Source organism: Pipistrellus kuhlii, unplaced genomic scaffold (genome assembly GCF_014108245.1).
Source record: "Pipistrellus kuhlii isolate mPipKuh1 unplaced genomic scaffold, mPipKuh1.p scaffold_m20_p_106, whole genome shotgun sequence".
Taxonomy (NCBI): Eukaryota; Metazoa; Chordata; class Mammalia; order Chiroptera; family Vespertilionidae; genus Pipistrellus; species Pipistrellus kuhlii.
The window spans coordinates 226,120-253,460 of record NW_023425412.1 but is presented as its reverse complement, the minus strand read 5'-3'; the positions used below and the strand labels follow the sequence as shown (position 1 = coordinate 253,460).

Below are 27,341 nucleotides of genomic sequence, written 5' to 3'. Positions count from 1 at the left end.
TTGAATTTTTGTTCCTGCCTTGGTGTTCTGCCTGGAGCCTGAGTTTATTGCCAGTGTGTCAGGTCACACAGCACCACTTCTGTCTCTAGGCTTCAGAGTTTTCTCTTCTCCTCCTTCCATCCCTCAGACATTCACAGAAGTCTCCTCTGAGCCAATGTCTGTCCATGGGAAAGCCTTTATGCCAGCAGTATGGGAATATGCAAGGGTCTTTTATGAGGGGTGAACATGTTTGTGCATGTTCATGTGTAATGTGTATTGTATGCATTTATATATATCTATGTGATATGTTTCTCTTTGTGTACATATGTGCATGTTTATGTGTTGTGTGCATGTGCACATATTTGTACATGTGTATATTGTCCAGAGTCTGCACATGTGTGTATATGATGGAGAGAGGCAAAGTGTGGAGAGGTAACTGCCAACTCAGTCACTATCCACTGATTGCTATACTTCAGCACAATGACAGGGAATCTTGGTTGAGTGGGGCCTACCACCTAGGAGCTCACCTTTGTCATCAATGGTACAGCTATTTCTTCCTGAGATTTATTAATCACCTTCTTGGTGTTCTGTAGGGAAAGGTGGCATAGAATGAGATTATCATTTTAAGAATATCTCTGCTTAAAATTATGGAAAATGAATTGAGGAAAGAAAATCTAGGGATACCAGTAATCCCGACCAGAAATGATGACTTATGGCCCAGGTGGTGATTTAGAGCAAAGAGACAGGAAGGGAGGGTGAGTTGGATGGCGTTTGCAGTTGGGCACACTTTGGATAGTTTAAAAGGAGCACACTGCCAATTCCTGTCCCTTCCTATGACTCTGACTCTGATAGTGAGGGTTGAAGGGCAATTATGGCCCCTTCCCAGATGATACCACCAGTTTTACAGGTTAACTAGAGAAGGACCTGATGTTGACTGGTCCAAGAGGTGGGGAGTCCCCCAGGCAAAAACAGATTTTTAGGTTTGGGGGGCTGATTTACCTCATGAGCTGGAGAGAAGATCTGGTTTGAGGCAAGGAAATGGAGAAGAAATCTTTTAACTTTATCACAAAAAAGTATCGTTGATGAAGATGATTGCCTGAGACAGGACCAGCTGTATGATTTGTGGGGCTCAGTGCAAAATGGAAATGCAGGGCCTCTTGTTTGGATATCTTTAAGAATTTCAGGATGGCAACAGCAGAACCTTAAACCAGATGTTTGGCCCTTCTAAGAATGAGTCTTGTGTGACTGCTCAGTCAGGAACCCATGAAACCAGCCATAGTCTAAGACCTTTCTTGAGGATTTTAAAAGACCCTCATTTTTTTTCCTAATGGAAAAGTAGATGTGGCAGGAACAGGATGAGACTCAAGCTGCTTTAATTCTTTTCCACCTCACCTATATACATTTAAAATTAGGAAGGAGTAGTGTCATATTACATAATTCTTTTCCCCAATCTCTTCAGGGATATTAATGTTGCATAGTTGACACTGATCCTAACAACCTCTGTCCTTTGCTGTTCATTTGAAAATCTCAGCTGGACTCCTTTTCAGGGCTGTCATCTGTTGTTATTATTCTATCTACCTATCTATATCTATCTATCTATCTATCTATCTATCATCTATTTATATAAAAGGCTAATATCTAAGTGTCCCTCCACCTGTCTGACCAGTCACTATGGTGTACCCTGACCACCAGGAGGCAGACGCTTGATGCAGAAGCTGCTAAGCTGCAGTGACTTGGCAGAAGTGATGTACCCCGAAACCAGAGAGGAGGGAGCCTTTTTCCTCATGGGGCCACACGAGTCCACCTTCGGCCGTGGGTTATGTTGTTGCTGGGGCACTCTCAGTCCCGAATCTGGTTCCCGCACACTTGGGTTTGCATTCCACACCCTGTATGACCGCAGCTTGGCAGAGTGCCCTCTTGCACTTCGGGACCTCTCGGGGGATGTTGGAGAGCCGGTTTAGCCCGATCCTTACAGGCCAGGCCGAGAGACCCCACCTTCTGGAGGGACCCTGCTCACTCCTCAGACGCCGGGGAGGGACTGTGGGAAGTAGGCTCCAGGGCGTGTCCAGCCCATCTCATCCAGTCCTGCCTGTCAGCCACCTTCTAATTTCCTTTCAATGTGCGTGAGTCCAGGCATTGGGTCACTAGTTTTTAAATAAGGGAGAGGGCACTAGATCGCAGACAGGAAGGAGGGAGACACTCTTCATAGGATGTTTCCTTATAACGAAGCCTGGAGATTTAGTACACATTCAAATTGATAGGATATTCATTGGCAGTTCATTTATGAACTCAAACTAGCCTATTTCTTTTAAGTGACTTGTCCCATTCATTACTTTTTTCTTTCTAATAGCATGTTTAGATGCATCGTTTTCAGAAAGTCCTTTTACAATAACATCACATATCAAACATACTGGACTGTATCACACTATGCCCACATTAGCCTGGCGCTGTGTCTGTCTCTATGCCAGTGCCACCTGCATTGATTACTAGAGTTCTTTAATAAGTATTGATACCAATTTGTGTGAATTCTCCAACTTCGTACTTTTGCAAAGTTATTTTGGCCAGCCTAGGACCTTTTCGTTTTCCTGTGCATTTCAGAATCAACTTGTCAGTTTCTTTAGAAAATAATGGCTAGGATTTGATTTGAGGTTGCATTGAAATGTAACTCTAGAACAGTTTGGGAAGAATTGCCAAATTAAATATTGTATTTTCTGAACCACAAGCATGATATGTAGGTTCTCTTTAATTTCTCTAGAAAAAGTTTTTAAATTTTTTTTTTAACATATTGATCCTGAACATCATTATCAAGTTTCTACCTAGGTATTTAACATTTTTGATGCTGTAATAGTTATATTTTAATTTCAACTTTTGCATGTTCATTGATAGTATAGAGAATTAAAATTGTTTTTAGTATTAAAGTGTATTCTGCAACCTTACTAAACTCACTTATCCTACTATCTTTTTTGTGGATTCTATCAATTTTTGGCATATACAATCATATCCACAAATAGACAGTTTTTCTTTATCAATCTGTGTGCTTTTTTCCCTTGCTTATTGCACTGTAAAATGTCCAGTCTAATGTGAATTAGAAGTGGTAATGGAGGAATTGTGCCTTGTACCTGATTTTAGGATTATGTTAAGTTATAGATTTTGTGCAGATACTCTTTACCAGGTTGAAGAAATTGCCTTTTACTCCTGGTCTATACGTGTCTTAAAAGAATTGCATGTTGGATATTGTCACATGACTTTTCTGCAGTTATTGAGATGATAATGTGTATTTGTAGTGGGCCTTAGCACAGAGCACCGAATAACTTCATCAAAGTCTAGAATGCATGATGGTGGAACTGAGAACTTTGGGAGATGAGTGCAAGAGCAGCTGTTTTCTGGCCAACATCAAGAACTTTGTGTTTTAAAATTTGATGACCTTTGCATGACAATGACTTCAACCATGAGAGTACAGTACATATATCAGAGAAATTTTAATCATTCAGACTAATTACAGATGGTGGGGAAGTTAAAAGTTAGAAGGGAAAGATAAATAACGGATTGGCCAGGAAGCACATCTTGGGGAGTTTGAACACTGACATGGGAATCTGGACCTCGGTATCCCAAGTAGAATGCCTGTATTTCTGATGATCCACAAGGTATTGGGTGTAAGAAAAAGATTTAAACTTATTTATATTAAAATTACTCTATGAAATGTTCACAGTACAAAACGTAGATGGGTATAAACACCCTCCCCCTTTGCAGATGTCACGCATAATGACATCACAGATGTCATCCTGTCATTCTGCTGTCCTGGCTGAAGGAGCCATCAGCAGTGCAGGGGCTTGAAATTGAGAACCTCACGCATCTGCTGGCTTTTGGCATTTTGCTCCGTATTGCAGTTCCTGAGGGCCTCCGTAAATGGATTTATAAGTTATTTTGCAACATTTTGTGGTGAAATGGGACACTGCTGTGAAAATTGTTTGTGCTACAAAGATGTCTGCCTGTTTTTATAGCAAATTCTAAAAAGGTGGTCAGCCTTAAAGATGAGCTAAATTGTTTACAAAAGGATACATGCTTCTAATGTGTTACATGTGGATGAGGGTAGTGGCTAAAGAAGTATGGTATTAGCAGATATTTTAGGGAAAATTAATTTTACTTGAAGGTAAAGGTGATGTTATAACAATTAGTGAGAATCTCTTTTAAAAGGAATTTGTACTGCAGAGAGAACTTTTGAAAATGGATGCTCAGGAATGTTGTCATTGTTATGTGATTCCTGAATTTTTCTGTAAATGATATTTGAAACCTATTAAAAATTCATAAATTTATCCACATAAAAACGTGGAAACAAAACTTGAACAAATTTAAAGACTGTCAACATAAATATTTTCAGTGGGTTTTTAATTCATTTGTTTAAAACATATATTAACACCTTTTTAATGGTTTGCAAGAGCAACTAGGTTGTTTTTGGATAAATGATTATTTATTAGCTGAATTTCAATTAAAATCTTGGCATAGCCTGTAAAAATAATTGAAAAGTGTCATGATTTAGTTACACTAGCTAGTATAGAAGTTATTCTTCTTCTATTTTAGATGAATGTTTCTTTGAGAGGCATCTTTTCAACTATGACAAGTCTTAAAAGCAAGTATCAATATAAATTGAACTAAGAAATAGAGCTTGAAATTGCTCTATCAGAAAGTGTCAAATAAGATTTTAGAAAATAATAAGTTATATGTAAAGATATTTCTTTCACTTTATAAACATTCTTAACATATTTTAGAAGAAAATATTGGTAATATTTATACATTTAATAAGTAATTTTAAATTTAATTTTTCTTAATGTGTGTACTGAGTTATTATAATGTGTCAGTACACAATGGTGTGTGTGTGTGTGTATCATTCACTTAAAAAATATATATATATATATATTTACTGAAGGAATGCCTAATCAATAAAGTTTAGAAAACCTACTGCAGACATTATAGACACATAGGTAGAGTATTGACAAATGTGAGGCCTGCCATATGCCTGGACTGAAATAGGCATTGGGTGCATTATCTCATATCATCCTCACCAGAGGTCTGCAGACCAAGGGCCATCACACCTGTCTTTCATCAGGAACCTTTATTCTTTAAGCATATGTTACAGGTCTGGGCTCACATTTGTAGCAAGTGCAGACCTTGAATTCAATCAAACCAAGGTCACATGGCTGCAGAATGCTGCTCTCTCTCATTTCTCTTTCCTCCACAAGAGAATGGTGGGTTTTAAGATGAGGCATATGGATAAAGCCTTGTTTGGATTAGTGATAATTCTGTTACTCCCTCAAGTTACAGTGCTTAGAGTTACTTCAGTGTACTTGGACAGTGATGCTGGTTAAATCCTAATGGGAGGTTGGCTGAGTAAGTGAGGCATGGGATGGGTCAATCCAACCTTCCAGTTAGGGTGGACAGGGGGAAGCATAAAGTGAGAGAGAATTATAGTCAGGGACAGGACTGGAGAAGAGCAGGGCCAGAGCCCAAGCCCACAGGGTGGTGGGCCAGTGCTTCAACCTGGCTCTTGATCAAGCTGGTTCCTAATATGGTAGTAAGGCATTTTCTGGGTATATGAATGTGCCTCAGGCAGTGTATGGTCTTTCAGAAAATGTGTGTAAATTTTAAGTCTCTGCATTTGTGTTTTAGAGGAGGAAGCCCATAGTTTTCATCAGATCCTGAGAGAATCTGTAACCAAAAAAATAGTCTCATTCTAGTGTCTACAGTAATTGTCATCACCACTTTATAGAGTTCACCCTGCTCTAGCTTTAGTGTTGAGCAGAACAGACAAAGCCATGCTCTATTCTGTCACTTAGAAGAACAGCTTTCAGCACATGTAATTGTCTAGTTGGTGGTATACTTAAAAGAGGTTGTGAGACTTTACACTAAACAGTATATTACACTACACAAGATCAACAAAGCACAAACCTGGCCTAGCTCTGCCTGCCAACCTAGTGAGACATTTCAGGATGTCCTTCTCCTTGATAAAGAACAGACAGAGGTGGGCAAAGTGGATTCGGTTTTAAGTTTGTGCTGTGTGTGTGTGTGTGTGTGTGTGTGTGTGTGTGTGTGTGTGTGAGAGAGAGAGAGAGAGAGAGAGAGAGAGAGAGAAAATTATATGTAATACAGGCAGTTCTCATTAATCATAGTTGTTATATTTTTATAAAGTCACCCGGAACCCTCAATTAGTAAATTGTGATCCACTGTTCCTAAGGGAAATATAGGGTTGGGTTCCTGTGAGCTTCTAGTCACATTTGCATCAAGCAATCAATATAGAACCTTGTTTTTTGTTTTCTGCTCAAAGACACCTTACTTGATACATGTTGATTCATCAACATTGAGTTCACCACCAAGAACAACTAAAACTCGTGCCTGGATGAGGCTTTTCTAACACATGAATTTTTCCATAGCTGCTTACACTTAGGGCTCTAGACAGTCCTTCAGCACTATGCTTGGGGACATTTTAAACAGAGAAATAACCAACAAAAAGCACAGAAATGTGGAAAATGTGGCACCAACTAAACTGTGGAAAGGACACATTTACAGCCTGAGAACTGAGGCAAGAAGGCAGTGTTGCCTGTTAAAACTCTGGAGAATTAGGTTTTTGCTGCTCTGTGCATACCCACAAATGACAGAAAGCATGATACGTGTGGAATTTGGAGTTAGATGTAAACTTTAGCAAGAAGTCAAATCCACAGATAGAGAACTTGCAAACTGTGAGCATTGACTGAATTGATTTCAGTGGCTTTATGGAAAATGCACTTCAGAGAGGAAGCATTGCATTTTGTCTGTATAGAAGGATGAGCTAAGTGACTTTCTACCCTTTCTGTTACTGTGTTGCCATGTTTGAACTTGATTTTTGAGACCCTGCAATGTTATAGACATTGACGAGGACAGAAAGATTCATAAGACAGGTCCTGCCTTTTAGTTGCTTATGGCCCAGGTGGGAGACAGGCCTGTAAATGAATTTGGTGTGATATGAAAAGGTGGTCTTAAGTGCCAACCAAGTTACATTTTCTCTCCAGAATCATGGAAGTTTTACTAAAGAACTTCCAAAAGAGCTAGAGTTTTAAGCATGTCCAAGATTTCACTGGGTGAATAGAAAGAAAAGAACCAGGTTAAAAGTGAAAACAGATGCACAGGCAGGAAGATATGACACAGTTCAGTATGTTTTGGAAATTATAAAGACTTTGCTGTTGTCATAATGTAAAACATTAGGTGGGAACAGAGGATAAAAACAGTAGGAAGTGTAGGCAAGAATCACATCAAAGGGTTTTGTTTAATCATCTAAGGATTTGGGACATGAGGCTATAGTGAAGATAAGGAGGCAGGGAGATGCATCATGAGAAATGCATTTTAGAGAGGCAGCCCCAGAGACACCACGGAGAGTAGTGACTAAACGCAGGCAGTACTAGCAGCCTGGACTCCAGAGTACCATGAAGCCCTGAGCTATGGCACGTCAGTGGTGGTGGGCAGAATGGGAGAGATTCTTAACATGCATCCGGCCTAAGCAGATAATCTAGAAATCTGAGAACAGGTATCATCCAGTTTGGATTCTCCCCTCAGTGTATCACTTGCATTGTTATATGCAACATTCACAGTTTCCCCCTCTTTTAAACACACACACACACACACACACACACACACACACACACACACGATGGAATTTAGGGAACGTTAACAACCTGTATCTACTAGAATATAAGAGAGCAGGTCAATATTGCGTAAGTTGTCCACAGTAGAAATAAATAAGATACAATTTAAAGACAAGAAAAACAATTATTGTATTGTTAACCGTTTGTTGTTGGCACTAATTCAACACCATCAGGAATCCTCAATTTAGGGTTCAGTGAAGAAGAAACTTTATTCAGTGCAGAACAGCTCAATTGTGACACAGCATGGCTGGGAAAACACTATGGCTGTGAGGTGGTCCCAGGGCCAGGTCCTCTCCAGCTAAACAGCTCTGCTCTGCTCCTCGTCCATCTGTTTGCACTGCGCTGGTCTGCTGAGCTCCAGGGAGATGTCGGCAGTGTCTTAGCTCCAACGGAGGAAGCAAAGTCTCTGGTGCTTTCAGAGCCAGAGTGGAGATGACTTACGTAGATGTAAGTCTCCACCCCTGGTCCATGATTGGTCTGTCCTCATGCAAATGAGGACTCCAAATCCTCCCACTTTGATTGGTCCACAGACACTCTTCTGATTCACTAGAATGGAGTTGCTCTGATTAGCTGAAGCTGCACAGCCTTGATTGGAAGGGGAAAGCCTCAGCCCTATTGGCTGAAATAGGATCCCGGGAACTGCTTTCCAAGGGCTGGCTCAGGTGGCCAGGGCAGTGCAGGTGGGCAGTCCATGCAGGCTTCTTTCTCTCTGACGTGCAGTTTGCATGAGGCCCCCTTAGAGAAATGGCTGCTAGGCTCTGCTTTTAAAAGTCGAGCCTGGTTAGCTACTAGGACCCCTTCTTAGTAGGTGCCTTCTTTCTCCTGTCCATAGCATGCAGTGTTTCCTATTTCACTTATAAGTATACTTACTTTTAACTATTAGCTTTCAAAAAAAAAACACACACAAAAACAAAAACAAAAAAAAAAACCACCTCTATATTTTACTTCTGTTTTAATGACTATGTGCCATTAAATACAAGGCTTCAAAGGATGGTTTTAGAACTATTAATGGCAAAAATAAAATGTTAAATAATAGGTGAGGTCATTTTTTAGCTGGAACATGTGCTAGCCCATTAGGAGTGCAGATGCCATGTCAGCCTATCCTGAGGCAATGGACCACGTCACCTGGTCCCAGAAAGGGCCTCCAGCAGCTGTTAAGTGTGCTCCAACGTCACCATTCATTTCACTCTCTCACACCTTTGCTCCAAAGTGAGATGTTTCCAGAATTTTGATTTATTTTTTCCATGTCAGTAGTTGGAATTACAAGTATCAGGTATCTTATGAAACGCTCACTTGAGGTCACTCCTAGAGGTAAGGGTACTAGTGCATAGTATGCACCTGCCCTGTCTTACTGGTCGAATAGTGATGGCTTCCGTTTACTTCTTCAAAGCACACTGGTTTTGAGCAGATCGATGCTCCCGGGACTCTAATCTGCCACTGGCAGGAACTGAACACCACGTCACATGCACAAACCTCGTTCCTGTATGGCGGGGGACTTAGTTTATGAACACACAGAACTCGACCACTGTTCTCAGTTGTTACAGTATTTGAGGGGCTTCTCTTCCAAAGAGGCATCGTTTGTGGTAGAGGACAAAGATTTGACCTTAGATTTGACCTTAGAAGGCTCAGACTGTCCTCCATCATTTACTAAGCATTGGGCATTCCTTTGGGGGAGGAATGGCCCCCAAAGATAATGAAATTGTGGACGAAAAATGGGAACCACTCTGAGCTTCATTTGTTTTTAGAAGACCCTCTGTGCGGCTGCCTCCAATCGGTAATCTGCATCATGGAGAGCATGTGTGTGCTTGGACGTCTCCTCAGGCAGCTGAGCAAAGACTACACCTGCAAGTGACTACTTCCCTGGTCAGTTCCCAGGAGGGAGAAGAAAACAGCGTTTCAGAGAGAGAAGGGCAGGTGGGTTGGAAAATAGAGCTAAATAAACGAGACCAACACATAATGGAGGCCAATTCTCATGACAGCGCGGCTTACTGCTGAGCACACAGCCCTGTACTGTAAGCAGCTTGACACACTGAACATGTGTTTCCAACTCAGTCACTAGAGTCCCTGGACGGGAGAGGGAGTGCTGCCCTGCACAGTCATTCTGGGTTCTGTGCTCTTTCTGTTGTGTGGCTTCCCGTCCTCCGTTGACCTAGTGACTGAGCAGTGACGCGGACTGTGGTGGAGATGCTCAGGAGTTGGTGTGGGTGGCTGCCCTTCCCTCTGCCGCAGCCATTGCTCAGACTGGCCCACCCCTCCCTGCAGGTAGGCCATGTGCAGGGCAGCTGGGGGGCCAGAAAGAAGGGAAGGGCCCGAACTGGAGCTCTGCTCCACAATCTGCTTTTAGGTGCAGATTTCCTGAAAACTGTTACCTTAGGAAATGATGCATCTAAACATGCTTCTGATTTCCTTTCAGGTGCACAAATCTGTGCACTGGGCCACTCGTAGGAATATAAGTTATTGCCTTTCTTGGCCTCAGTTTCCTCTGAGATGAAGATAAAGAGTTCCGTCTGGATCACATAGTAAGACCAAGAGTTCCAGCTGATCTCTGTTTCTCAAGCATAACTGTTAACCAGAATCACCATGCACAGTTTTCATAATACAGGTACCTGTGCCTGACCAAGATTTAAGTAATCCTGGTAGCCAAAGCTAAGGCCTAAGTGTCAGTGTTTTTAAAAATCCTATAAGAAATTGTTCCAGTTGGCATTTACGTTGTATATTTCTTCATTCTTTTATTTTCAACCTTCTTGTGCCCTTATGTTTAAGGTGTGACTCCTGAAAGCAGCATGAGTTGGGTTTGTTTTAGTCCAGTCTGATAATCTAACTGTCAATGGTTCTGTTTAGTAATCTCATATCTCAATGTAACTAGTAAGGAGCTGCATCCTCCAATTAATATTGTTTCTGTTTTTCTACCTCTTCTATGGCTTTCTTCTTAAATTTATATAGATTTGACATTTTATATTATTTTTTCTTACCTCCTATTGGCTTGTTGTTTATACTTGAACTATTCTTTGTTGGTACTCTGAAATTAATAGCATGCATTCTTGAATTGTTAAAATTTAATAACGAGTGTTTTCCCACTTTCCAAAAAGTGTTTGTCAGTGGTTTAACTCCATCAGTACACCCCTAGTTTATGTGTTATTGTAGGGAAATAATACATATATAAATATGTGCGAAATATAATTATTTCGTTATAAATATATTGAGTCCTATAAGATATCATTGTTATTTTATACATTCAATAACTACTTAGATTTATCCACATATTAATAGTTTTGGTTGATCTTTGTTTGTTCATATACCTCTGAGATATAATCATATAATTTTTCTTCTAAAAAATCCCTTAGTATTTTCCTTAATATGGCTATACTGATGACAAATTATTTTGTACTTTATTTCTCTGAAAATATCCTTTCTTTACGTTCATTTTTTAAGGACTTTCCTCCCACAGAATTGGTTATTTCTTTAAGCATTTTTCATATAGAATTCCACTGTCTTTTTGAATTCATTTATTTTTGAGAAGTAGCTGTCAGTAGTTGCAAACAGTTTTTAAGATTTATTTTTTCTTAGTATTTGATTTCCAGCAGTCTCAATGTGAGGGCGTTGGTGTGCTTTTTTTTTTCTATTTACCTCATTTGGGATTCTTAGTATTATAATTTGTGCATTGATGTCTTTCATCACTTTGGAAAATTATTATTTTTTAATCCTCATCTGAGGATATGTTTTTATTGATTTTTAGAGAGAGAGGAAGGGAAAGAGAGAGAGAGAAGTATTGATGTGAGAGAAACATTTCTTGCCTCCTGTACGTATGGGGATAAAACCTGAAACCTTTTGGTGCACGGGCTGATACTCCAATCTACGGAGCCACCTGGCTTATTAAAATTCTTAGCTTAATTTTTCAAATATTGCTTTAGCTCCTCTTTCCCTTTTTGTCTCATGTTCCTATTGTACATGTAATAGAATTTTTATTAAAAAGTCATTTTATTCATGGATGGCACTGAAGTCTTCTACTTTAAGTTATAACTATGAAGTGCAACTTGGGACTGTTTGATATTCTTAGAAATTCTTCTAGCTCAGATGTAATCCAGAGGGTGCAGTATCACCCATAAATCTCTTAAATGGCCTCCCACAACCTGGGTTCACTTTTTCTGATCCTCATGTTAATCTGTTTCACCTGTTTTGCTTTCCAGAGCTGATACCATCACAGAGTTTTGTGATGTGTCAGCATCAGACTTCTGATTAGTTATTTTCAGTTCTTACTCTGGTCTTTTCTTAGAACTTGTCAGATATAAGGAGTTTACCAGAAATTAGACTATACATTTTATGGATTGATAGCATATCCCGAAGATAGGACTGTGGCGAGCAAACCTTGTGCATTTGCTTCATTTAATAAAGTTAGAAGGCAGGTCCTAGGCAGCAATGTGAGGAGAGTGGCTTTCTGACACCCAAGTGCAGGACTTCAGTGTTTGCAAACAGTTACACATTTTCATATTTCTTCGTTGTTTTTTAATATCTTTATTATTGAAAGTATTACTGATGTCCACCCTTTTTTCCCCATTGACCCATCCTCTCCACTCCTCCCCTCCCCAAGCCTTCGCCACACTATTGTCTGTGCCGTTAGGCATAGGTGTGTGTAAGCTCTTTGGTTAATCACTCTCCCTCCCCCCACCTTCCTTCTGAGCATCGGCAGTCTGTTGCATGTTTCTGTGTCTCTAGATCTATTTTGTTTATAAGTTTATTTTGTTCACTAGATTCCACATTTAAGTGAGATCATGTGATATTTGTCTTTCTCTGACAGGCTTATTTTGCTTAGCATAATAATCATGTTTCTTAATTAGGAAATCTTTTTGGCAATGATCTTGCCTTCATCTTCAAAGTCCAGAGAAGCAAAATGATTTTCTGATCAGACACTGATTTTAGAGCCTGAAGACTGTGAGTGTATGTTTCTGAGTGTGGAGCTGGCAGCTCTACTTGAGTAACCTGTGGTGGTAACCAGACATGGTGGTGTTAAAGACTGTTTGAAAACTGACCTATGGAATCTCAAGCCAACTGCACTGACCTCCCCAAGGGAGAATCCCCCTGCGGGCACCTCTGACTGTTTTGATCCTGGAACGCAGTACAGGTCACCTATTCCTAGTCTCGGGGCTCCCACAGGGAAAACAGACCTTCTGGCACAGCGGAGAACTGTAGAGACTCAGGGCCAGGCTCTGTGCTCTGCTAGGATCATTTCTGACATAGGGAAACAGAACAGAGAGTGAGTGACACATTGGGGATGAAAGCCTGAAAACAGCCAGTCCTTGGATCAAGATAGGCGTATGCCGAGGTTTGCCTGCTGCTGGTGACCATCTCTGTACTGTGTGCATCCAGGAGAGCCAAAACTAACAGGGGACCCTGGTTCCAGGATGAAGAAAAGAGAAGCAAAGGCCATCATGGTGACTTTTAGTTGTTTTCCTAGAAAGCGTTCCTTACTATTACCAGTAACTGCTATATAAAGCACAGCGGGGAGGGGGAATTCTCGATTGCATTCTTCACTAGAGCACACTCCCAAGTGTGTGCGCTCTGAGTTAATTTCCTCTGAAATGTACTGACAGTATAATATATAATAATTTAGGCCAGCCCTTCAGTTTAGAAATTAGATGCTAGGGGGAACAGTGTGGCAGGATGCACAGCAGAATGGTGTCTGAAGAGGAGGAGCCTTCAGCTCTGGAGCAGGTTGCTCCCACCTTGTAGGGGTGGTAGAAAGAGTCAGACCCACACTCCCTACGAGTGGGAATAACTGGCTCTGACTTCCCTGCAGGTAGGGACAGTGTCTGTAGGGACAAGCTTGTGGTCTGGTACAAAGCAGGACTTGAATAAATATTTTAGGATTGAATTAACAGACAGTACTGAGGCTGTGCCCCAGCACTTTGCCATGTTTGGGAGATACTGAAAGTTGACTTGATGAAACCTATGAATCTTGAAGACTATTCTTACATCTACTTTTAGCTTGAAAGCATGAGAAATGGAAAATGGGAGTTTGGGGGGAAATCTGAGATGAAGCATCAGAAATAGATGCCCGAGTGAGGCTCTATGCTTTTGTATCTACATAATTGGCGTTTTCTGCTATTTATTTACATGCAGCCAGTTTTAACCTGTTTACTGAGGCTCTAGCACATGCGGGGCCCTGGCCCAGGCTCCCGGCACTGAAGCAGGTCCACAGCTCCCCTCCAGTCAGGTTAACATCGGCGGCACTTTGTCTCCACCCAGTGGCCTCCTCCTCCAGAGAAGTGGAAGGCTGCCAAGCTGCTGATGGGAGGAGGCTGCTGTGGGACTTCAGCTGGGATCCCTCCAGGCTGCTGGTTAGATCAAAGAGCACATCACAGGATGGCCTCATGTCCTCCTGGGGTCTCTGATCCCAGTGAGAAATGGATGGTGTGTACCTGGCAAACTCAGCTGTGCCCCGCCTGTTGTACCCTTTCTTATGGCCTGAATTGTTAGAGGCTGCCCCAGAAAAGGCGTCCTTAGATGCACAAGGTTGTTAGGCTCTCTCATTCTCAACTCTGTCCTTTCTGAACCACTGACAGAAGCATTGCTTCCACTTTTAGGGTTTCCAGAAGTATCCCACTCATGACATGGCCTTCAGTTGCCAAGAAAGACCTTACTATCTGCCGTATATTTTACTATGTACAAAGGAGCTTCACAACATTCATTGTGTCATCTCTTCTGGGCTATGACAGCCCTGTATTTCATTCACTCACTTGCATTGTATCACACTTTTACTGTCTCCCATACACCAGAACTGCAAAGACACTAGAGAACAAGGTGGGCAAGTTCTGGGCTTTGGTGAGTTTATTCCTCTACTGGGAGCCGGTGCAAGAAATTCGTGCCCTTGTTGGAGGAGTGGGGAGTCCCCCAGTCTGGCCTGTGCCCTCTCAGTGTGAAAGCCCCGTGATTGATTGCCCCAAAGAGGTAGGCCCTGCTCACCCATCCAGGACTCCTCAATGTACTGTGTGCATCTGCCCCAAAGAGGTAGGGCAGAGCCAGGGCCCCGACCCCATGGAATGAGCAGGGCTGCAGGAACCCTGCCTCCACTGTGTGCGCAGCCATCTTGTGACAGCGTGAGGGCATCATGTGTTAGGCCATGATGACTACTTTGCCTTTTATTAGTAAGGATGAGAAGAGCGGGAAGAAAGAACCATCACTAAGGGAAAACTGCAGGGCTGGTACGGAGACTGGGCCCTAACCTTTTCCGTAGAGAGGGGAAGCATTTAGGCATGGAATTGGTGTTTCTGGTAGCAGAGAGAGCATGTTCAAAGGCCCTGAGGCAAAATAAAAAAGAGTTTAGTGTATCTATGTGTAAGAAATCACAAAATCAATGGGTTAGAACAGTGGTTCCCAGGGTTTGGTTCCAAGGCTCCTTTATACTCTTTATATTCTCAGGACTTCACTTTGGTTGGTTTATGAGGCTCACATCTACCATACTAAAATTGAAATGACTTTCCTTAAAAATTATTTATTTTAAAATATAATTTAAAAACTTACTACGTGTTATTATAACTATATAATCTATGAAAAAGAACCACATTTTCCATAACAAAGAAAAATTATCAAAAGGACATTGTTTTGCATTTATAAAATATTTTTAGTGCTTTTCTTAATAAAGTAGCTAAATTCTATCCTGCATCTATAATCAACACATTGCATTAAATTGTTTTGACTAAAACCTAGAAAAATAGTCCAGTTGGATGAGAGACAACCTCATAAACTCACTGGTAGGGCCTACAGGGCCCCTTCTGTGTGTCTTGAACCCTATCTTGGGAATGCTAGGTGGAGTGTTGTAAGTCACAAGAGTAAAGAGTGGTAGAAAGAGTCATTTCTTACAATACCTTGTTAGTAGGAGAAAATGAGCCACTTCGGAAGCCTCCAGTGCAACAGGAAACTTCTCTCCTAAGAGGAAGAGGAGCACAGTCGGTGTTAGAAAGGTTGTCTTGGTGCTGGTGGAGGATGAGGGAATGGCGTTGGAGAAGCCAGTTAGGGAGCTGTTGTTGGTGGTGCTGCTGGGAGGCTGGTGGCAGTAACTTAATTCATTTCCCTCGTTGGAGTTTCAGGGAGTAGAGGAACGTGTAAAATAATCTGTGGAAAAGAATCTATGAAGTGATGGCATGTCCTGGGGCTTGGTAGCCAAGCACTCACAGGTATTGAGATGCCCATATGTGTCAGGACAACACTTTTGTATTTTAATTTTGCTTTGGAAATGGATTTCAGAAATGGCATCACTAGAAGCTTTGACCCACTTGTGTTTGGCCAGCTCATCAGCAGGATGACAGCTCTCCCTCATTTTCCTAAACTCCTGCCACTTCCCATAAGCAAGAGCTAAGAGAGCACAAGCATCTGCCAGTCGCAGGTCCAGGAGGCAGAGCCCGCAGCAGAAAGGATGCATGCGGGCTGTGGACTCAGACTTCATCCCCACCACACGGGCTGCAGGCTCCGCGGGCCTGGTTTCTAGGCGTGTCTGTAGATTGGGAAACGTGAGGCTGTAAACAGCCTTCGTTACATGCTGAGGGCTTGTGTGTGACTCCAGTCTGCCTGTGCCTGCCTGAAGGTGAGCTCATGCTCCATCAGAGGTCCACAGGCCTGCACTCTCAATCCTTGTCCAGGTGGGCCCTGCCAGCAGCAGGATCTTTCTTAGAACTTGAAACAGCAGTTCTGAGTCATGTTCTGTGGTGGGGCCATCAGCATTACAGTGAAATGTTTGCAGCACTGAGGAAAATGCATTTTTGGTTTTAGTTGGTGAATAAATATAGATGTTTTAATATAGGGAGGAAATATGTGTGTGTAGTATACAAGTACATTTGTTTTTAATGTGTAGGCTTTATTCAAAGATGGTTAAGAATTGCAATCAAGTGTCAATATTCCAGTCTCTAGAGGATATTTTGAACTAGATATTTGATATTTTAAGGTAGATAAAAGCATAGTGTCTATACTAATAAAAGCCTAGGTGGCCCTCGTGCCTTCGCGTGGCGCCCTCACATCATCACAAGATGGCCACCTCCACATTGTCACAAGATGGCTGGGGAGGGCAGTTGGGGACAACCAGGATGGCAGGGGAGATAACCAGGTCTGCAAGGAAGGGCAGCTGGGGGCAACCAGACCTGCCGGGGAGGGCAGCTGGGGGTGATCAGGCCAGCAGGGGAGCAGTTAGGTGTCAATCAGGCCTGAAGGGATTGGGCTGAAACCGGCAGTAGGATATCCCTCAAGGGGTCACAGATTGGAGAGGGTGCAGGCTGGGCTGAGGGACACCCTCCTTTGCTCTAGTATACATATAAAATAAAAATATTACACATGATATTAACGGGAAAATTTGTCTTCGAACTTGTCCTAGAATGCTCTTAAGTTGACTATAAAATACTAGGAATAAAAACAAAGAATGCTCTGGGTACACTCAGTTAGGGAGAATGTTGTTCAGAAAAGAAGGAGGCTTTCAGGAGGAGCGGCTCACGGATGGGGCAGTTCTGGCCCAGCAAGTGCACTCGTGTTGAATTGCGCGATGGGTGCACCAATCGAGTGTGTGACTTTCGAGACTTATTTTTAGCTGGCTCTCAGGTACTTAGTCCTCCCTCCCTTCTGCAGTTATTTTTATTCCCTAGAGTGTGCCCCTCTGCACTGTCGTTGCCTCCTGTTCCTTTTCACTGGGCTCAGGTTGGCTTCCTCTCCTCTCCGTCCATCAATACGGAGCTGATTTGGAGCTGAGCTGTATAATAATCAGCCTTTCAGCAGCCAGCCCCACACTTGCCTCGTAATTAAGGCCTGATGGTTGTGTTGACGGCAAATGGCTTTGTTCTCGAGTCCCCGGCTTGATTGCTGGTTCTCTTCTCACCTGAATTTGACCCATTCTGCATTGTGCCATGATTGCTGCAGTGCCAGTAATTGCAGGCCTGGCGGGTGACATTTCCATGAAGCACACTCTGTTCATCTCCGGAGGGAACTGGCAGGATTGATGGTTGGGGAAGCTCATCAAACGTGGATTTAGGAAATGCCTGTGAGAAGGTGGGAGCCCGTGACCAAATATCAGAGCTTTCCCTTTGACATTTGCTTTTACATAAAGGACTGGTGCCTGGAACCAATTTACCTTCTCCCTGCAATCCAGAAAAGGCCTGGATTTCGTGATTATGAATTGCTGCTTAGGTTCATTAAGTGCAGGTTTAGGTAATACCTTTTAAAAGAATCTTTATTTGTTATTTCTCAAAAGGGGAAATTAGAAGCTAATAAAACATGAAGGGGCTTCTCTGCAGTCAGATGAAATAGCGTATTTTGTCTATCAAGTGCATTGCTCAAAATTTGTGGGTAGCCCTAGCAGGTTTGGCTCAGTGGTAGAGCGTCGGCTAGTGGACTAAAAATCCTGGGTTCATTTCCTGTGAAGGATGTGTGTGGGAGGCAACCAATCAATGTGTCCTCTCACATCAATATTTCTCTCTGTCTCTCCCCCTATCTTCCACTCTCTTTAAAAATCAATGGAAAAATATCCTTGGGTGAGGATTCACAGCAACAACAAAAACTGTGTGTGTAACCTTAAATTGTCGCAGTTAAATTTCATTATGTATAAAGTAGTGGAATTGTGGAATTCAAGCTTGAAACAAACATTTAAATCACAGATAGTAAGGTCTTCCAGTTGAACTTGGTACTTAGGCATGAAAAGAGCTGCCCACACAGGTGGGACATTCATCCAGGATCACAGAGGCCTGTGGTGCAGAACCAGGACCGTGTCTCTCACACGCTGGAGGGAGCTCCCGCCTCACCTGGGCCCACAGGCCCCATAAATACAGTAACTGTCCCAGGTTGTAGGCAGGTGCTCCTGTGTATGCCTGTATCGGCTCAATTTACTCTCTCGCTGCGGCTGCCATCCCACACGGACCTTCACCTCCAGATGGCTCACTTTGTATAGACGTCACTGGGCTGAGCCTCGGGAATGGTGGAAGGACATTCATGCTGGGATCTGGGCCAGAACTCGCCATGTGGCTTTGGATGGGTCACTTCCCTGTCCTCACTTTCAAATTTTCTCCACCGAAAGAAGCCTTAAATACGTGATAGTATAAGTTGGTTGTCATTTCTTTGCTATGTATTTTTTTCATTTTCATACACAGTCACTTAAAGTGTTTACATTTGTGATTGGGTTTCACTATACAGATGAACTTTACAACTAATTACATGAAAGTATAAGATAAGAATTTTCACAGACTTATGTAAACATGGTAGATAGAGCAGCTTGCTGTCCGATACGACAGTGTGGCTGTGTGCATTCACTCCCATTCCCAAACCAGCACCTCGGAGAACAGCTGATGGTCTGTGTGTACTCATGTGTGGACAGGAACGGTGGGGTGGGGGGGAGAATGGGCACCTGGGCCCTGCTCAGAGACACCTGCTGGAAAAGGGACGGGAGTGTTGTGCAGGCGCCTGGGCAGCACTGCGCAGCGTCCGTCTCTGGTCTCTCCCTCTGCCCCGGCCTGTTGAGACACAGCCTCAGAGCAGCTGTGCGCAGGGAGTAGCCCTGGATGTGGTGTCCTCGTGGCCCAGATCTTGGCGTGCTGGGTCAGGGGAGCTTGCCTTCTGGAGAAAGTGTGGCCTCTGAGAGCTGTGCTTCCCGTGTTCACCTGGTTGTCCAATGAACTTCTTCCTTTGGATGCTTTTCCCATTTTGTTTCCTATGAGAATTAGTGAAAGAGGTGTGTGTGTGTGTGTGTGTGTGTGTGTGTGTGTGTGATTCCCTATTGGACTTACCTATGAATTGATAGGACAAACATGTCATTTTTCAAGTGTCTGCCTTTTCCCCCTTCAGAGTAGTTTCTAATTGTTTTAAAATGTATTTTTATTGATTTCAGATAGGAAAGGAGAGGGAGAGATAGGAACATTAATGAGAGAGAATCACTGATTGGCTGCCTCCTGCACACCCCCTACTGGGAATTGAGCCCGCAACCTAGGCATTTGCCCTTGACCAGATCCTAATCTGGGACCCTTCAGTCTGCAGGCTGACACTCTGTTCACTGAGCCAAACCAGCTAAGGTGTTTCTAATTGTTTTAACTAAACAGTCTAAACAGGTCTTGTTACCGTCTCAGTTCCTGCCCACCCTGGGCTGCGCTGGGTCTGGGCCGTGCTGTCCTGGTGTTTTGGTTGACAGCCAGGGATTCCCAAAGCACTCCTCCTTCCCCATGATCCACAGGGAGAGTTCACAGCAGACAGGCGCCACGTGGAGAACAGATCATGCCTCTCTGGTTACTGCAAAGCATTTAATGTGCCACAATATTGCGCTTTAATAAATCTGGGCAAAAGCATGCTTTTAAGTCTCCTATTCTCCCTAAATCCTACATCCAAATCCTTGTAATTGCTACATTCTGGTGTTCTCCCTTGTGGAAATGAGAGAGAGAAAATGAGTGTGTGTTCGTGTGTGTGAGACAGAGAAAGAGAGAGAGAGAATGGGTAGGGGGACAAAGTATTAGTATCCTAGACTGTTGTGCTTTATACAGACAAATGCTTTACAATACCAATGTTCAAAGGACTGGGTTTCCAATGTAGGGTTTTGGGGGTTGTGTGCGCACTGGTTTAATGTTCTGAAGTTAAGGTCCTTCCCAAGCTTGCCACGTCCATCCCACAGGCAGTGTATCTGTCCACCTCGGAGACAAGGCCCTTGATGGCCCTTCTTCTTGTCTTGGCTCCCCACGTACAGTCAAGTCAGACAAGGGCTGCAGCGAAGTCATCCAGATGTATGTTCCATGGGTCACTGGGTGCGGCTGAGAGGGTGGCGCTCTGCACACACTCAGGCAGGAAACAGATTCTCCTCAGGCTCTGATGTTGGGGAGGTTCCCTTTCTGAAAACCCCCTTCTCTCTGAAAGCAGAGTTAATAATATCCCGTTAGCCCTGTCCTCACAGTGCACTTATTATTGAGGATCAAATGAAATAATTATGTGAAAACCCTGTAACTTGGAAAGGTCATTTTCTGTCAGTTGGGGAAGCAGGTAGTTGGAGGTTATACTTACACGGAGGAACATGTGAATCAGCTGGCCCTTCCTGGGAGCTCCTGGTAAATCTGTGCTGGGGTCTAGGGAGCCAGCGGGCCCCTCCCAGTCTTGGCATCTTGATTCAGCGGTCCATCCAAAATGAAGGCCGCTAGACGTGCCCCTTGGCATTAGAACTTTCCAGTTGGAACATGTGGTCCTGGCTGAAGTTGAACTAATAACATATTTAAGTCACACTCTACAATCACAGCCCTTGATAGACAGTAATTTGTATATATTTTAAGAGAGGGGATTGCTGCTCCAGTTCTGGTTGTCTGTCCAAGGATCCCTGCAATTTTGTGCAGTTCAGTGAGCAAATAGTATAATTCAATCCCTCAAGTCGAAGCATCTCGAAATCAGGAGGAGTTAGAGATGCTGTCATGAGTGCCCACACCTCCATCCAGTGCTCGCTTTCTGCATATGCTTACTCCCCAGTCAGCCAACTGGCCCACACCGTCCTTGTCTTTCCGACTTGGGGTGTGGGCCACAGACTCATCCTTCACACATGGTGCTGCGGTCTGAATGTGTGGCCCTATGTTCAAGTAAGAAATCTCAACCCCCAAGGTGAAGGTATTGAGAGGAGAGGCAGGGCCCTCAGATGGGATCTGTGACCTTTTCACCGAGACCCCCCTCCCACTGCCTGAGGACAAGTGAGACCTCTGCAGCCAGAGGGGGCCTCACCTGACCAGGTGGCTTCCTGGTCTAACTGCCAGTCTCCAAAACTGGGAGGAATAAATTTCTGTTGTTTATACGCTTCCAGTCTGTTGTATTTTATTATAGCAGCTTGAGCAGACTAAGATGAAAGGCTTATATTTTTCCAATTGACAATAAATACTTAGAAGTACATAAGTACTTGCTGGACACCATGAGGAATTCACAGAATAGTAAACATCTTCTGTATGGCTGATAAACTCACAGTGCACTTATTATTGTTATTATTAAAATTCATTCGTCAGACTGCCTTTTTCTGCCTCTTGTAACATAAAGATGAACAGATACTCTCCCTGACTTAGAAAACTTCCATCTCATAACAATTACAGAAGCAGCAGCCAACATAAGACACAACTGAAGAGCCAGCCAGCAATGTCAGATGAAATGTAAACTTTGATGTGTATGGTCCATGGTCTGTTAGGACTGGCTGAGGGGTGGCCTTGGCCATAATTCAGAGGTAATGATCTCCTCCTCAGGGCTGGAGAGATCTGGGAAGTCTCTGACTAGATAAGGGTGGGATTTGATATGAGAAAAATCGTTGATCTTTAAATAGAAAGAATGATGCGGACAAAGTGAGGAAGTATCCTCTTTATGAGGATGGGAGAAAATGTAGTGTCTGAAGCTAAGGGTCACACAGGGCAGTGGTGAGACTTAAAACCTGAGATAATTTGTCCTTTTATTAAATGTATTTTTATTGATTTCAGAAAAGAAGGAAGAGGGAGAGGAGATACAAACATCAATGATGAGAGAGAATCATTGATAGGCTGCCTCCTGCACAAACCCCACACTGGATCCTGCAACCCTGGGCATGTGCCCTGACAGGGAATCAAACTGACTTCCTGGTTCATAGGTTGAAGCTCAATGACTGAGTCATGCTGGCTGGGCAATAGGGGATGTTTTTAGTTCCAGCTCTGCCTCTTACTAGTTCTTACTAAAGCACTGTTCTCTGAACTTCAGTTTGCTCACCTGTCAAGTGGGCATAACTTAAAAGTGTGGGAAATACTTAACTTTGAATTGTGATACATGTGTAAGATGTTACAGTGGTACTATTATTGTTGAATTGATTTATTATTGAGCAGTGGTTTGACATAATAGAAGCAGTTTTAAAGATTCTGGTCTCAGGATGGGAAGAGGAGGAACAGGCATAGGGCACCAGGAGGGAACGCTGATGTGAATTCAGCCAGCGTCGTTAGGATCCAGACTAGTGAATGTGGAGGAAGGGAAGGACGGCAGAATGAGGGCTCAGAGTCCTTGGTTGGGGGTTATGTGGACCCTGCCTCTTGGAACGTTTTGATTTCAGAAAGAACCAATTGTTTCACTCGTGGGCCGAGGGCACAAGTAGGAAAGCCTTAGTGGATGGACCTTTCAGGGCAAAAATCTTACAGGTCCTGCCAGCAGTGGGTACATGAGGATTCATTCCTGAGATCCTAAAGTCACACCCACGCCTCTCGGATAAGGAAGGCCTGTGAGACAGGAACTGCAGACCCGGAAACCTGCCCTGTGCTGATACTGGCCTCCCCCTCTGTAAGCCACAAGCGCCTTTGTCCACAGGCCCTGGAGCCCACAGCTGCATGTCATTAGTAGACAACGGAAAGCAGTTCTCAGGTTTCTCTGCAATGGCTTTCATGTCGCTGGGGGAAGGGCTTGTCCTGGATCTGCTCTTAGGCGCCTGGTCATATTGGGCAAGTCACTTAGCTTTTCTGGACGTCAGCCCCCAGGTCTGCCGAGGGCAGGCCACACAACGGGAAGGCTACTTTCATTCTACAATTCAGAGGCTGCAAAAGCTGCTCTGCTGTGTGTGTGTTGTGGGGTTGTGGCTGTGATACATCCTCACAGCCCACCTGACGAGGTGGAGAGCCCTGGGGCTGGCATTCCCGGGGCTGGCTCAGCCACTGGAGGACGGGCACTGGTGGCCTCGGCAGCCCTTTCCTTCCTGACACAGCACTGGTGCCTTTGTGGTGCCTTTGTGGTAATGGCCTCCATGTTTAATTGCCTTCTATATAGTTTTGCTTATTCTGGAAGAATATTTTTTAATGAGCTGAGATGATCTAATTGGGCCTCCATGCGAATTCTTGCAGCATTGTTGATTGGTGTGTGAACAGTCAGCAGATCCCAGAACCAGTTACAAATGTGCTCAGAAGCAGGAAATGGTTTGGTTCTGGAGAGTTCAAGTTGCTTGTGATTACTAGTGACTTTGGAAGGATAATTTTTAACCTGAATTTATTAATCATTCCTTATAGCAATTGATACAGAATTTCTAAAAATAGTAACATATATATGAAATGATCATATTTTTCAGTTTATTTAGTTAACATAATTTTACTTTGTCACTAAAATATGAACCATTACCCCTGGCTGGGTGGCTCACCATCATCCTTTGCACCAAGGGGGTTGCAGGTTTGATCCTCAGGTAGGGCATATAGGATGTTTCTCTGTGTGTGTGTCTCTCTTTTTCTTCCTCTTTCTTTAACATCAATGGAAGCATATCCTCAGGTAAGGATTAAACACATGCACACACACACAATTAGAAGTATCAAAGGTGAAAAGTGAAAGTTCTTCTTAGTTCTCAAAATCCCACTCCTTTCCCCAAAGATAACCTCTGCTAACTGTTGGGTGGGGCCCCTTCGGAACACTGTCCATGCACTTAGCTGTGTGCACTTGTCAATAGGAACTACACTGTCAGGTGCTGAGCTGCATTGCTCATCAGTGGTTCCTGCAGCTGCTCCGTGCCATCCTTATCACTTCACTCTATATCTTGGGGACTCTGCCCTGTCAAGACATACCCATCAATAATCTTACCAGTCCACCATGGATGGTTGCATTTTTTATTATGCACAGTATTGCACTGTTTTATATATGTATCTGTGTACACATGTGACTAAAACATAATTGGTGGATATAGGAGCTAGAATTGTTAGGCTAGGGCTACACGTTTTAAATTGTCATCCACACTGCAGTCTCCTTACAACAAGTTGTTCCTCCCCTTCACACAGCCTGTGTAGCATGCTGCTCACTACCTGTCACCATGTCACAGACAGGCGTCCCTCCTCCGTGTCAGGAGTCCTGGGAACGCTCCCTAGAAGCCCACAGTGGGAACTGGCTTTCTCTTCCTGTGCTGGTTTCAAGAACCAGTGAGATGGTGGTTTGACTCCAGGTCTAAGCTTGGAATCCCTAGTCATCAGAGGACAGCTGGAGGATAGATCATGCATGTGATGTTTTATCTTCTAAAGCTGCACATTGCATTTGCTGTTGTCCTTTATGTTGTCACTTAACATGCTGGGACCAGTGGTTCCTTGCTGAGAGGTTTGGATGGCACTATGGGAAACACTGAGATTGGAAAGGCCATGTGTGGGTAAGGCTGAACCTTCTTGCTTGTCAAAAATACATCCCACGCTTACAGTAACGGCAGTTGTTGGGCAAACTTGTGTGGTGGATTAGATTCATAACACAGAGAGCAGAGAGTATTTAGAAATGACATAAGGTGATTTTAAAACCCACAAACATTCTTCTGACTTTCTATTATTCTTAAGATAGCCTTATTCATTTACTTCCTTGATTATATATTTTCTCATTCTTATCTCTATCTTCTGAAAATGATTATCCTTCTTTTCTCTGAAAGCCTGGCAGTGAACATGTTCTCATGTCCTCATCAGCTGGAAGCTGAGTTTCTCTCTCATGAACACATTCTAAGACAAAGACCAAGTAAGGGCGAGCATTCACTCCAGCCCACAAAGGGAATCAGCCCTCTGTTGAAGCAGGAAAGACTGACGAACGCCTATTGCGTGCGGGAGGGCATCAATAACCTTCTCGTCTCAGCCCACCGCTGGGCTCTCTATTCTGGTAACGGGTATGGGGGCGGCACCAGCAGACCTCGGGAGTGCCCAGGGGCTGCTGCGCACCCTTCTGTTCATGGGCACCCCTGCTCTGACCACTGCAGCAGCAGGGAGCCTCTGCAGGGCCCCGTGCAGGGAGTACATTCAGCAGGGCCTGTGGAGGGTCCCCGGAGGCTCACCTGGGACTCTGCCTGCTCCATGGGGACTTCCTTTTTACTGTGCCAGGCAAAGAGTGGCTGGCTCCTCCTGTTCGGTGTGCACATCTGAGGAAGAGGCACTGTTAAAACATATCCCTCATTTTTTGCCTGTCTCATGAAGAACTTTTTAGGGAGAAAAAGGGCAGGAAAGGTCTCTGCTGGTGGATAATCCTGCAGCAGTGACTCAGGGTAACAAGAAGGCACACACATGTGTCACCTATGCACAACTCAGTTAATCAGGTCTTTTTGACAATAAAATCTCAGGAAACAGAGGTGGCAGGGATATGAACGGAATGTCCACAATCCAGTGTGCTGACACCTGCTGTGAAAGTCCCAGGGAGCCACCTCCTGCTTTGGGGCTTGGGGAGGGGCCAGTCCTCTGCTCTCCTGTCATCAGCAGGGTCCCCAAGAGGCACTGCTGGCAGCAGGAATGCGTAAAGCCATTCCTTGTGGGACTTAGCTGACATTCAGAGCTCTACCTGTGACCCACTGTATGGACAGTCATTGAGAGCTGGTCTGAGGATGAGAGGAGCACACTTCCTGTACAGATTGTTCACCAACCCAGGTCACACAGGAGCCATCACAGGCCTAGAGGACTGTAGGTGTCTTGGTATTTTGAAGCTGAAGGGAATACTTGACATTTTTAGCCCAGCCCTTTTACTGTCTGATAGAAACCTGAACTTGAGAGTAGTTCAATGACTCAAAAGATATTCATACCAATATTGGGTAAGATGGGTCTTGCTAATCTAGAAGTGATGCATAGATACCAAGTGTCCATATATTTTAACCATTATATTATGTTTCCAGAGTCAATAATGTTAAGTTTTATATGGAACTACCTTGTAGAATCTGGTGGAGAGAGCAGGCATGGATTTCAGAAATTAAAAATAAAAGGCGGTGGCAGTAAATTCCTCCAAGCAAACACTCATGTCCATGGCCTACTGTCCAGATTCAGAGTTCCTGTGTGGCTCCGCTCCTTTATCTTTAAGGATCAGGGCTCCGAATTCTGAGCTCCAGTGAGCACAGCTCAAGGCTGAGGAAGTAGAAGGTGTTGCTGTTTGTCCTGGACACAAACTCACTTCTGAACCTGGATCATTTGTAAGGGGGTGTCTGAGAAGAGAAGGTTTGGGGCATTTACCTTTGTCATGCATAAGTTAAATTTGCAAATTATAGTATAAAGAGGAGTGTTGAGAAGAATTTCTTGCTGACATTTGTGCATACATTTTGTGTGCATGTGTGTACATGCATATGGATGTGTGTGTGCATGTGTGTGTGTGTTTTGAGTATTGGTAGACAGGAAAAGGCCACAAAACACACTATTCTCAAAGATGGTCAAGGATAGATGGCTGTGTTTGTTGTAAATAAATTTGCAAATAACAATTTGTGTTAAAAGTTTAATATATATATAAATATACTAGTCATTTAATTTTAAATAAGGTATTTCCTTTTTATATGTTTATTTTATTTTATTTTATTTTTTCCACCACCATTTATCCCTCCTCTACCCTCTTCTACCTCCACCCACTCCCTTCCCCCCACAGTCACCACACTGGGTCCATGTCCATGAGTTCTTTCTCTTTCTTTTCCCTTTTTTGCTCAATCAATGTATTTTAAAATGTTACAAAATAATGACTCTAGACTTTGACACAAAACAAACATATTAACTCTAATTCTATTTTTCAACTTTGATTTTTTCAGGGTAATTTAAAAAGCTTTCTAGTTTCATGTGCATATTTCTGAATTATTCTGTTCTTTATGTGTTTGTTTTGGTAAATCCTTATTAGGAAAATTAATAAAATTTGTTATGGCTGCATTTTATAGGCAGTCTGTATATTTCATAGGAAATTGTGTGCTATCCTATTTCAGCTCTTCCTTGCTAACCACCCTGAGTATTAGCTGCATGGTGAGCTAACACGCAAGAAATGAGG

The 27,341-nt window shown here is 43.3% G+C and overlaps 1 protein-coding gene across 14 annotated transcripts in view; it reads left to right on the top strand.

Moving 5' to 3' along the window:
• MYT1L (myelin transcription factor 1 like) overlaps nt 1-27,341 on the top strand; it is a 261,507-nt gene that overhangs the window by 76,815 nt on the left and 157,351 nt on the right. The window lies entirely within an intron of this gene.